Below are 13015 nucleotides of genomic sequence, written 5' to 3' on the forward strand. Positions count from 1 at the left end.
TGTTTGGGGACAGGTTCTTCCTGAACATCTCTTGGCTATCAGTCTCAGGAGCTACTCACTTCTGGAGAATAAAGCAAGAAGGGAGAAGGGTATAAATATAAGTGTGAAGCAATACATTTTTAAGATTTATTTTGGTTTCTGAATGCATCAGTATTATCTGAGAATGGTACCTGCCTCCTCTTTCATTGTAGGAAAGTAGCAGAGTGGCTTTAAAGCTGCTTGCATTTGTGGAGTTCTTAGGTAGTCATCCAAAGTTTGCATAGTTTGTGGAGAGCTGTACTGAAGTCAGCTTTAGGATAAAACTGGAAGGTAGTAGAGCAGGCGGACACACATCCAAGATATCTGCTGTTTCCTAAAATCTCTTCCAAGACAGAGAATCTCTGACTAGCAGGTGAGAAGGGCTGTCAGTTGCAGCAGAAGTTGGTCTGCTTCTTGGCACAGGTGGTATTTATTCAGCAAATGTTTATTGAAGTCCTTTTGTGTTTTAGCCATGTGCTAGGTGCCCTTCAGGAAATCACATTCCCATTGGGCAGACAAAATGAATGAACAGAAACCTGTAATGTTATGTGGCAATTTCTACACGATGAGCCCATGCAGGGTGTTAGGGAAACCCAGAGGAGCAGCTTGGGCATCCTCAGAAGCCTCCTTCCAAGAGATATTATAGAACCATAATGACATGAAAGCAACCATCTTCCCTCAGAGAAGCATAATAAGCATACCATTGGGCAATGTATTAGTTTTTATTCATCGGGACAGGCAAGGTCACATTTTGATCATGAACTGATGTTTGTATGTAGGTCCTGCAACCTATAGTGTGCACTAGAGGAAAATTGGCAAAGCAAGTTACTAAATTCATTCCCCCAGCCTTTCACAATTAATAAAGTTACCCTCTTTTGTTTCCCTGCCACTTGGAAGCCATGCGGGATTGCCTCTGAATTGTTTCAATGATGTGCTGTTTTGTTCCTTTGAGTACTCCATACTTTAGGTGCCAATTTACCTTTTCCTCTCATAAAGAACAGTCAGGAAAAAGAATAAGAGGAATGGCTGAACAATTGAAAAACTAGCATATTGAAAAGGTCATGGCACCACCACATGCTATTTTAATTTCTAAATGTTTTAGGCGTTGTAAGTCGTTTTTGACACTCTATTCTACTGACACATACTAAAAAGGGAGTGGGAAGGGCACATATTATTTCAACTGCTTGTAAAACATGATGAGAAGAGTAGAAATGGTACCCAATTAATCCATTATTTATGTAGCATTTTCATTTGAGGTCTGTTCTGGAATTGTCTTTCTGTGAGAAAAGGTAACAGTTGTAACCTAGTGGTTACCACAGTGATAGAGAAGAAACTAGGCATTCCTCTAAGTAAGCCAACATTTAAACCTTTTTTTTTCTTTTTCTTCTTCTTATTTATATTACTGGTTCTCATAGAGCATGTGCTTAGCAACTGATTTGCTTCCCAGAAACTTTCGACTAGCTCAGTAGTAATAAATACTTGCCCAGAGTTACCACTACACAAAGTGGTTATACTGTGGACAGTGTTACTCAGTCTCCTTGTGTCCCTTGCTCTCTCCCAACAGAGACTGAAAAACCAAATCCTGTTGAATCTCCCTTGCACTTGGTGGGGAGCCATGTCATCCAGTTCTGGACTATAACACGTAAGTGAAAGTCTGCTGAGGTAGTTCTGAGAAAAGGGAAACAGAAAAAGCCAATGCACCCTTTTACTTTCTTCCTGAATGGGACGTGGGAATGATTTCTAGAGATGTAGCAGCTATCTTGTGACCATGGAGCAATTAGCCAACTTGCTAAGGAAGCTGGAATAGAAAGATAAAAGGATCCTGAGTCATTGATGTTGTCGTGGAGCTCTATACTTGCCTACCTACCTGGGAGAAAAGGATGAACTCCTGTTCATTCGAGGTGTTGGAATTTTGATTTTCTGGTACTTGTAGTTGGGCCAAGATTTAGATTCTAGGAATCTCAAATTCTCTGTGTTTTCTCCACCATTTCTTTGTCCCTATCTGGAATAAGAATTTAAACTTACATTGGAAGGGAAGACAAATGATTCATTAGTAAATTATTTGATCTATCTGTTGAATGACTTCAGGCTCTTCTCTCTCTCTTCAGTTACTAAAGTAGTAGTTGGTGCATCATGCCTCTGCTTCCTCTATTTGGGTGCCATGTTTGTACAATGTTTTTCTTGTAAAGTTAAAGAGCCTAGGGTTAAATTAAAACTAGACATACAAAAAATTTCTCTGAATGCAAGAAACAACAATGAACCTTTCTCATAACTAGACATACAGGCAGTATTATGAATATATCTTATTGAAGGTAGTCAAAATAAGCAGTTGAAGTGAGCAGTTTATCCTACAGTGGATGCTGTTGGTGGCCAATCCAAGATCCTTTTCTCTTTCTCTTGACAGCAGAGTAAGGTATCTGTGTATCCTTCCTCCTGGTGACCAAAGAGATTCCCCAGTTACAGGGCTTCTGTCAAATCCAATCATAGTAGCTCCATTCCCCTTGCCAGTGGTTGGCCTAGGAGTTACCTAGTTCTGATCAATAAGATATGAGAAAAGGTCTTCCAGAGAAAATGATTTCCTCTTCCTCTGTACATTATTGGATCTGACTGTAACTCCTATCCTGTGACCAGACAAAGCCAACTCACTATGGATGGCAGAGGATTAAAAGGGAAAACCCAGATCCTTGATGACATTGTTGAGCCACCAAATGTAATACTGAAATTTTCCTAACTTTAGACGTCTTTTTGTGCTAGATACTACATTTTTTAATTGTTTAAATGAAATTGAGTCAACCGAAGGCACTGTATCTGACTACCCAGTTTCCTAATTGCAGTGAAGATTTGGCACAATTAAAAAGCACAGCAGGTTGGCTGCTCTCTGGGACCTCCCTTCAGAGGAAGGGTGGGGAAGCTCCCTTCAGAGGAAGGGTGGGGAAGCTCCCTTCAGGCAAGACCTGAAAGTCTCCCTGTGTACTGTTTCTTCCAGGTGGTCTGAACATTTATTACTGCTCCACGCAATAGCCATGGCATGACCCGTGACTGGAGAAATCCAGCAGACAAACTGAAAAACTGAATCCAACTAATGTGAAGTAGAATTGCTTAAAATAGAATAGTTACTGCTGTTAGCTGAACTAAGTTATAGAACACACGTCATTTTGTGCACCAAAGTCTAAATGGCTTATCTTTTTAAGAATTAACACAATGTTTAGGTATTTTACTTTCTCGAAAATAGGATAGTGGGCCGGGTGTGGTGGCTCACGCCTGTAATTCCAGCACTTTGGGAAGCTGAAGCAGGCAGATCACATGAGGTCAGGAGTTCGAGACCTGCCTGACCTAGATGGTGAAACCCCATCTCTACTAAAAATACAAAATTAGTCTGGCCTGGTGGTGCACTCCCGTAACCCCAGTTACTCCTGAGACAAGAGAATAGCTTGAACCTCTGAGGTAGAGGTTGCAGTGAGCCGAGATCATGCCATTGCATTCCAGGCTGGGCAACAAGAATGTAACTCCGTCTCAAAAACAAAACCAAACAAAAACAGAAATTAGCTGGGCATAGTGGGGCACACCTGTAATCCTAGCTACTCCGGAGGCTGAGGCATGAGAATCGCTTCAGCCTGGGAGGCAGGGGTTGCAGTGAGCTGAGATGGCACCATTGCACTCCAGCCTGGGTGGCAGAGCAAGACTCTGTCTCAAAAAAAAAAATAAATAAATAAATAAAAAAAAAGATGGTGTAGAATATGAGTCTGGTTTTGAATGAAAGTTGCCAGGATTCAAATCGCATCATTAACCACTGTTACACTGAGCAAGTTATAGTACTTTGCTGTGCCTCCATTTCCCCACCTATAAAATGGGCATAATAATAGCACTTTATAAGTAATAATGGACATAAAAATAACAACCGCAGAGAGTTGTTGTGAGGATCTAATCATTTTTATTACATAGTAGGTGCAATATAATTGTTAGCTAGTATCATTATGCATGGGCTGGATTGCAGACATCTTTTCTTACTTCACTACCCTCTTGGGTGACAAGTAGTCTTGCATTCATTAAACTCTGAATTAATGCTGCTTGAATTTAAGTTTTCTATGCTTGTCTCTGGAAAATTTTGACTATAATATGATTTAGCTTATAATTATCTACTTCATGACAGGAGAAAATAATATCTTGAATATGTATTGTGCTATGTTCTATCTTTTATAATTAATGCTGTTACTACTAATAGCATCACTAAAAAGTGCTTTTGATCATAGAATCCTTACTTTTGTAACCTAGTAAATAAGTCCTGGATTACCTTAATCTTAATTTTTAAGGTTATGTAAGTGATAATTTATTTCTGTAAAAGACTGTGGTAATTTCCCTCACTTGAGCTCATATTTCTCAGTGACTCACTATTCTTGTGGTAGCTATCTGTATGTGGTACCTGTATGCTGTAATTTAAAATTTTCCCCTCAAAGTATAGCCATGACCCTGACAAATGCTTTCTCAATGGAATATCTTCCTCAACAGTCTAACATTCTACTCTTCTTTGCATATAATTTAATTTTACTCGGTTGCGCAGTAGTGCTAGCGGCTTCGCGGTTCGGTCCTCCGACCCGGCAGCCGCCACTGGTGCTGAGCTGCTAGGAGGCCCGTGTCGGCGAGCTCGTTGGAGCTTGAACCCATTGTCACCCCTCCGACACACCGGCAAAAAAAAAAAAAAAAAAAAAAATGGTTGAAGCAAATCGCCCAGGAAAGCTCTTCATTGGTGGGCTTAATACGGAAACAAATGAGAAAGCTCTTGAAGCAGTATTTGGCAAATATGGACGAATAGTGGAAGTACTCTTGATGAAAGACCAGGAAACCAACAAATCAAGAGGATTTGCTTTTGTCACCTTTGAAAGCCCAGCAGATGCTAAGGATGCAGCCAGAGACATGAATGGAAAGTCATTAGATGGAAAAGCCATCAAAGTGGAACAAGCCACCAAACCATCATTTGAAAGTGGTAGACGTGGACTGCCTCCACCTCCAAGAAGTAGAGGCCCCCCAAGAGGTCTTAGAGGTGGAAGAGGAAGAAGTGGAGGAACCAGGGGACCTCCCTCATGGGGAGGACACATGGATGACGGTGGATGTTCCATGAATTTTAACATGAGTTCTTCCAGGGGACCACTCCCAGTAAAAAGAGGACCACCACCAAGAAGTGGGGGTCCTCCTCCCAAGAGATCTGCACCTTCAGGACCAGTTCGCAGTAGCAGTGGAATGGGAGGGAGAGCTCCTGTATCACGTGGAAGAGATAGTTACGGAGGTCCACGTCGAAGGGAGCCACTGCCCTCGTAGAGATGTTTATTTGTCCCCAAGAGATGATGGGTATTCTACTAAAGACAGCTATTCAAGCAGAGATTACCCAAGTTCTCGTGATACTAGAGATTATGCACCACCACCACGAGATTATACTTACCGTGATTATGGTCATTCCAGTTCACGTGATGACTGTCCATCAAGAGGCTATAGCGATAGAGATGGATATAGTGATCGTGACTATTCAGATCATCCAAGTGGAGGTTCCTACAGAGATTCATATGAGAGTTATGGTAACTCACGTAGTGCTCCACCTACACGAGGGCCCCCACCATCTTATGGTGGAAGCAGTCGCTATGATGATTACAGCAGCTCACGTGACGGATATGGTGGAAGTCGAGACAGTTACTCAAGCAGCCGAAGTGATCTCTACTCAAGTGGTCGTGATCGGGTTGGCAGGCAAGAAAGAGGGCTTCCCCCTTCTATGGAAAAGGGGTACCCTCCTCCACGTGACTCCTACAGCAGTTCAAGCCACAGAGCACCAAGAGGTGGTGGCCCTGGAGGAAGCCGATCTGATAGAGGGGGAGGCAGAAGCAGATACTAGAAACAAACAAAACTTTGGACCAAAATCCAGTTCAAAGAAACAAAAAGTGGAAACTATTCTGTCATAACTACCCAAGGACTACTAAAAGGAAAAATTGTGTTACATTTTTTAAATTCCCTAAGTTCCCCTCCATAATTATTATGTTCTTATGAGGCAAAAAGTAAAACATGTTTAATTTTATTTGACTTTATGACATTGCTTTTCAACAAGCAAATGTTAAATGTGTTAAGACTTGTACTAGTGTTGCAACTTTACAAGTAAAAGTATCCCTAAAGGCCACTTCCTATCTTGATTTTTCCCAGTAAATGAGGCAAGCAATTCTAAGATATTCCACAAAACATCTAGCCATCTAAAATGGAGAGGTGAATCATTCTACCTATACGAACAAGCTGGCTACTAGAGGGTGGTTGGGGTATGCTACTTATAAGATTTCAGGGTGTCTTCCAACTGAAATCTCAATGTTCTCAGTATGAAAAACCTGAAATCACATGCCTATGTAAGGAAAGTGCTATTCACCCAGTAAACCCAAAAAAACAAATGGATAATGCTGGCCATTTTGCCTTTCTCACATTTCCTTGGGAATCTGCAAGAACCTCCCCTTTCCCCTCCCCCAGTAAGACCATTTAAGTGTGTGTTAAACAACTACAGAATACTAAATAAAAAGTTTGGCCAAAACCAAAAAAAAAAAATAATAATAATAATTTAATTTTACTCTTTGGAGAAAATTGTCTCTAAATATCCTGAAAGCAAAAAGTCTGGAAGGAAAATTATAGTACCTGGGTTTTCTTTCTGAGCATTTGAACTGCAGAATTCTACAGCAGAATAAAGACTCTTGTTTATTACAGGCATCTTATCTGTAGAAAACAGTACTCACACTTTTAGATAAGACCACTGGCTGTTTTAGTGTTAAAGCCATAATTACATTGTAAAGATTAATCTCTAACTTTCTTGTCTGATTTTTTCTTTGATATAGCTTTGGTTTTTTCCATAGATTCTTAACCATAAATAAACTTATAAGTACTGACATTTTTTTTCCTGCATAAAAATCCTTTATTTATTCATTTGAAATTATACTGCCTAGTTTATTATACCGGGTGTTATATTAAACACTGGGGACACAAAAATGAAGTGAACATAGACTGTATTTTCTATAATTCCTGTAATTAATAAGAACGTTAGAAGTGGTAATACACATAATCACCTCTTAGCTATTAGAGAACAAGAGAATGGCATAAATACTACTTAAATAACATACAAATATGTATCTAAATTGCTAGCTTCTACAAGAAACATCTTTTTTCTAAATGTTAAAAGAAATAACAAAAGTTGTGCTGTGTTGTATTTTAAAGTTTCTAAAGAAAAATCAGGGGCCAATTTAAGAATGATTCCCCCAAAATTTGGGAAGATCCAGGCTGGTTGCAACGTTTTGCAAAAGGTAGGAATTCCATCCATTATAGAATGGCAAGACTGAAAATGTGGAATAACACTAAAATCATACAACAGACATGATAATTTGCTCGTGACCAAGGAAACAGGGTCATAAATGTTACAAAGATAATAGTTTGGTTATTTTTTTTAATTGATGGGAGACAGAAAAAAATGGCAACATGTTCTATATCACAGGGGAAAAGGCCGAGAGGGCCTGAGAGACCCCGTAGATAACAAGTAACAAGAGCTTATCTCTGAGAGATTTAGAACATTAATTAAAAGTCACCGTTCCATCAGCAAGAAACCATAGCTACAGGCACAGCCTGAACCCCAGATTTCGGGAAGTGGGGCTGCTCGTGGGCATCTGATTCTAGAGGAAGGAAAGGAGAATTAGATGACAATGATGATGATGAATAGCTAGCTCATAGGGCATCTACTATATGGCAGGCACTGTGTCAGTGCTTACCTATCATTTCATTTACATCCTCCTCTGAATGATCCTCAGAGATCATTATTACCAATGAGAAAACTGACAAGCAGAGAGTGCAAAAAACTGACAAGCAGAGAGACTTGTGCAAGCTCACTGTTAAACCCTAACCTGCAGTTCGGAATCTCCTAGAGCCTCTGTCACTTGGGACATCTCTTCAGTGTCTCCTTCAGAGGTTCTCCTTTCCTTCTTCCAACCTTACTTATATATCTGCATCCTGTGGATAATCTTCTAGGTCCAACGAGAGCTACTAAAGGGGTCTTCCGGGAATGCAGCTGCCTTTTCTGGCTGTAGGAATTTAACTCCCCCTGTCTGCACAAGAAGCAGATCAGTGCTGACTCCTGTTTAAGCAATATTCATGCAAAATAATTGCATCTCTCCAAGACAACTAATGTTATTTAGGGGCTGATCACCCAGTCTGTGGATTGAGGGTGGATGATGAAACTTCATCAATAATATTACTTTAAGTCATGGAGAATCTTTCATCTAAAAGGTCTTTGTAGTTAAGAGATGAGTGATTAGTTAGATTTTTAGTAAGTTCTAGGTTGGAGTTGAGAAAATAAATTAGAGTCATGGATTTCCATAGCATTTTAGTACAATGTATTTACAATAATTTCTACTTTCTATCCTGAACTTTTCTAAGTATTCAAGAAAAGTTTAAAGCATTATAGCTGTTCCTTTAGTTGAGAGCTTAGCAACATGCTTTTGCTAAGTTCTTATAAATTAATAAGGATAATAACTAATGTTTGTACGGTGCTTTTAAATTTATAATCCTCTTTCCCTGGCAGATAAGAATATTGCTTAATTTTTCAGATGGAAAAATGAAGGTGGATGATATACCCAGGTTCGCCCAGCTAATAAGAGTTAAGTCTGGTCCTTCCTACTGTGCATAAAAGACCTGTCTCCTGCCTCCCACTGCCCTCAGTTGCCAGCGTATGATATATTCCTTAGACTGTGAGTTAGCTCCTCAAGTCAGAGATGTTGCTTGGCAATAGATGGGTGTTCAAAACTGTTTAATTACTAAGTAAATGAATAGTAAAGCATTCTTACTTAAATTGTTTCCATTTCGCTCATTTCCATATTTCATATTACAACCACTCTCCTGTCGTAAGCAGAAGCCTACCTGTATAGAAAGAAAAGGAGATCCAGAGAGGTTAATTAAGCGCCTAGAGTCCTATAAGTGATTTAGTAGCAGAACAAGAAACACTGACCTCCAATTCTATCTCATCTGAGTCAATCTTTGCCAGTCTACTTCCAGCCTCCTCTGTTTTTCAGTGCATGCACTCTCCTGGTAATAGGTAACCAGGAAATGTTTTCTTTCTAGGATACTTAGCCACAAATACATTTAATGGTAGAGCATGACATATGCTACGTTAACAAGATAGCACTTGTTGCTGACTGTTTCCCATTTGGATTTCAACATCTCAGTCTAACTGGACGGCATCAATGAGGATTGTTGATAATCAAGTATCAGGCAAACAACTCAATTTAAAACATTACTCACACTAAAAAAAAAGGACTTGTGGAAAATAACTTATAGATTTTTTAAATAAAGTAAAGAATTTCATATGATTGCATATAGATAGTGGCAACTTGCATTAAGTGAAACACATTATTTGGATTTGTAGAAAAAAAAGAAAAATAGGTAATATGTCTAATTTAAAAAGAGTCTGTAGCTCCACAAAACATATTGTTAGTAACAATGGGAAAAAAAATGGATATTTCTCATAAGAGGGTAGTAATTCCTTATTTTAATGGAGTAAGTAACAGTAAAGATTATACAAATTAATTTTCTCTTCTAAAAAAGATAAGTTGCTTTGAATAAATACCAAGCAGTGGGATTGCTGGATAATGCAGTGGTTCTATTTTTAATTTTCTGAGGACCCTCCGTACTGTTCTCCATAATGACTGTACTGACTTACATTCCCACCAACAGTGTACAAGTGTTCCCTTTTCTCCATATCCTTGCCGACACTTGTTATTCTTTGTCTTTTTTATGATAGCTATTCTAACAGGTGTGATGTGATTTGTCATTAGATATCTGCACTTCCATGTTCATTGCAGCATTATTCACAATAGCCAAGACATGGAATCAAAGTGTCCATTAACAGATGAATGAATAAAGAAATTTCAGCCCAAAGCAATCCACAGATTCAATGCAATCTCTATCAAAATGCCAATGACATTTTTCACAGAAATATTTTTAAAATCCCAAAATTTGTATAGAGCCACAAAAGGCCCCAAATAGTCAAAGCACTCATGTGTTAAAAAGAGTAAAGCTGCAGGCATCATACTATCAGACTCCAAAATATACTGCAAGCTGCAGTAACTAAAACAGCATTGTGCTAGCATAAAAACAGGCACAGAGACCAATGGAGCAGAATAGAGCACAGAGCAATTAATTCATGTAGCTACAGCCAACTGACTTTTGACAAAAACACCAAGAACATACATTGGGAAAAGGACAGTCGCTTCAATAAATGGTGCTGGGAAAACTGGAGATTCATGTGTAGAAAAATGAAACTAGACTTTCTCCTTTCACTTTGTATAACAACCAACTCAAAATGGATCCAAGACCTAAGTGTAAGACCTGAAACTATAAAACTACTGGAATAAAACATACTGAAAATGTTTCAGGACATTGGTCTGGGAAAAGATTTTATGAATAAGACCTCAAAAGCACAGGCAACATAAGCACAAATAAACAAATAGGATTATATGAAACTGAAAGGCTTTTACACAATAAAGGAAAGAATCATAGAGTGAAAAGACAATCTACAGAATGGGAGAAAATATTTGCGAACTACTCATCCAACAGAGATTAATATCCAGAATATATAAAAAACTCAAAGAACTCAACAGTGAAACAAGCAAAGAAACAAACAATCTGATTTAAAAATGAGCCAACTACAGCCTATTTACAATAGCAAAGACTTGGAACCAACCCAAATGCTCATCAATGATAGACTGGATAAAGAAAATGTGGCACATATACACCATGGAATACTATGCAGCCATAAAAAAGGATGAGTTCATGTCCTTTGCAGGGACATGGATGAAGCTGGAAACCATCATTCTCAACAAACTAACACGAGAACAGAAAACCAAACACTGCATGTTCTCACTCATAAATGGGAGTTGAACAATGAGAACACATGGACACAGGGAAGAGAACATCACACACTGGGGCCTACTGGGAGGTAGGGGGCAAGGAGAGGGAGAGCACTAGGACAAATACCTAATGCATGTGGGGTTTTAAACCTAGATGATGGGTCGATGGGTGCAGCAAACTACCATGGCACATGTGTACCTGTATAACAAACCTGCACATTCTGCAGATGTATCACAAAACCTGAAGTATAATAATAATAATCATTAATGAGCCAATAATCTCAACAGACATTTTGCAAAAGAAAACACAGAGTGGCCAACAAATATATGGGGAAAAAAAGCTCAGTATTACTAATGGTCAGGGAAATACAAATCAAAATCACAATGAAGTATTATCTCACCCCAGTTAGGATGGCTACTATCAGAAAGACAGAAAATAACAAATGCTGGCAAGTATGGAGGAAGGAGAATGCCTGTACACTGCTGGTGGAAATATAAGCTAGTACAGCCACTGTGGAGAACAGCATGGGGGTTCCTCAAAAAACTACAGACAGAACTACCATATGATCCAGGAATCCCACTGGTAGCCATTTATCCAAGGGAAAGGAAATCAGTATATCAAACAGACATCTGCACTCTCGTATTTATTGTAGCACTATTTACAATAGCCAAGGTGTGGAAAGTTAAATGTTACATATACATATACGTAGATAGATAGATAAATGGTTAGATAGATATGCACAAAGGAGTACTATTCAGCCATAAAAATAATGAAATCCTGTCATTTGTGACAACGTGGATGGAATTGCAAGACATTATGTTATGTGAGATAAGCCAGGAACAGAAAGCTAAACACCACATGTTCTCATTCATATGTGGAAGCTAAAACAAAACAAAAAAAAGTTGATTTCAGAGAAGTAAAAAGCAGAACAGAGTATACTAGAGGCTAGGGTAATGAGAAGGGGAGGATAGGGAGGAATCTTTTAAAGGATACAAAATTACAGCTAGAAAGAAAAAAAGTTCTAGTGTTCTATAGCACTGTAGGATAACTATAGCTAACAATAATATATTAGTTTCAAATAGCTAAAAGGAGGATATTGAATGCTCCCAACACAAAAAAAGATAGATGTTTGAGATTATCGATATGGTAATTACCCTGAATCGATCATTATACACTGTATATATTGCAACATCTCTATGTACTATACCTCATAAATATGTACAATTTTTATGTCCAATTTAAAATTTTAATTTAAAAAAGGAAAATGTGGTATAGTTACACAATTAACTGCTATTCAACCTTAAAAGTAAGGAAAGTCTATCGTTAGCCACATAGATGAACCTGCAGGACATTATGCTAAGTGAAATAAGCCACAAAGAGAAAGACAAATATCACACGATTTCACTTATATGTGGAATGTCAAAAAGTTGAACCTACCAAAGCAGAGATTAGAATGGTGTTTACGTGGAGCTGAAGTGTCAGGGTGACTGGGGAAATGTTGGTCAAAGGATACAAAATTTCAGTTAGACGGAAGGAATGAGTTCAAGGGATCTATTATATAACAGGTTGGCTGCAGTTAATAACGATGTATTGTATACTTGAGCATTGCTAAGAGTAGATTTTAAATGTTCTCACCAGAAAAAAATGGTAAGTACGTGAGGTAATGCTTACATTGTTAAGCCTAACTTAGTTATTCCACTGTGTATGCACATTTCAAAACTTCATGTTGTATACCATAAATATCTACTATTTAAATAATAATTTTAAAATGAAAAAGAGAAATTGGAAATTAATCCCAACGTTTTATTTAAAGTAACATTTGCCTTAATAATAAAGTATAATAAATTTAGTGTTCTTCTGTTTTCCTTTTATTGGAGAATTAGAATTTACAAATAGAATAAAAATGACATGTCCTCCATGCTCATTAATTGCCTTTGTACCAGTCACTTTCATTTTCATGTTCCTGATATTTCTGTTACAAATGGTGTCCTACAAAAATGGGATTTTACTTTTTTTATCAAAAGAAGGCAATTTCATTTTCTACCTCGGAGAGAATCCAATGCAAAAGAGAGCCAGCATAATTATATACATA

The 13015-nt window shown here is 38.2% G+C and overlaps 1 pseudogene across 1 annotated transcript; it reads left to right on the forward strand.

Moving 5' to 3' along the window:
• The first annotated feature begins 4567 nt into the window (after positions 1 to 4567).
• Positions 4568 to 6585, forward strand: LOC117064840 (annotated as a pseudogene). Its single transcript, XR_004429708.1, has one exon. The product of XR_004429708.1 is annotated as an RNA-binding motif protein, X chromosome-like (transcript).
• Positions 6586 to 13015: the final 6430 nt, after the last annotated feature.

Source organism: Trachypithecus francoisi, unplaced genomic scaffold, assembly GCF_009764315.1.
Source record: "Trachypithecus francoisi isolate TF-2019V2 unplaced genomic scaffold, Tfra_2.0 Lachesis_group2, whole genome shotgun sequence".
Taxonomy (NCBI): Eukaryota; Metazoa; Chordata; class Mammalia; order Primates; family Cercopithecidae; genus Trachypithecus; species Trachypithecus francoisi.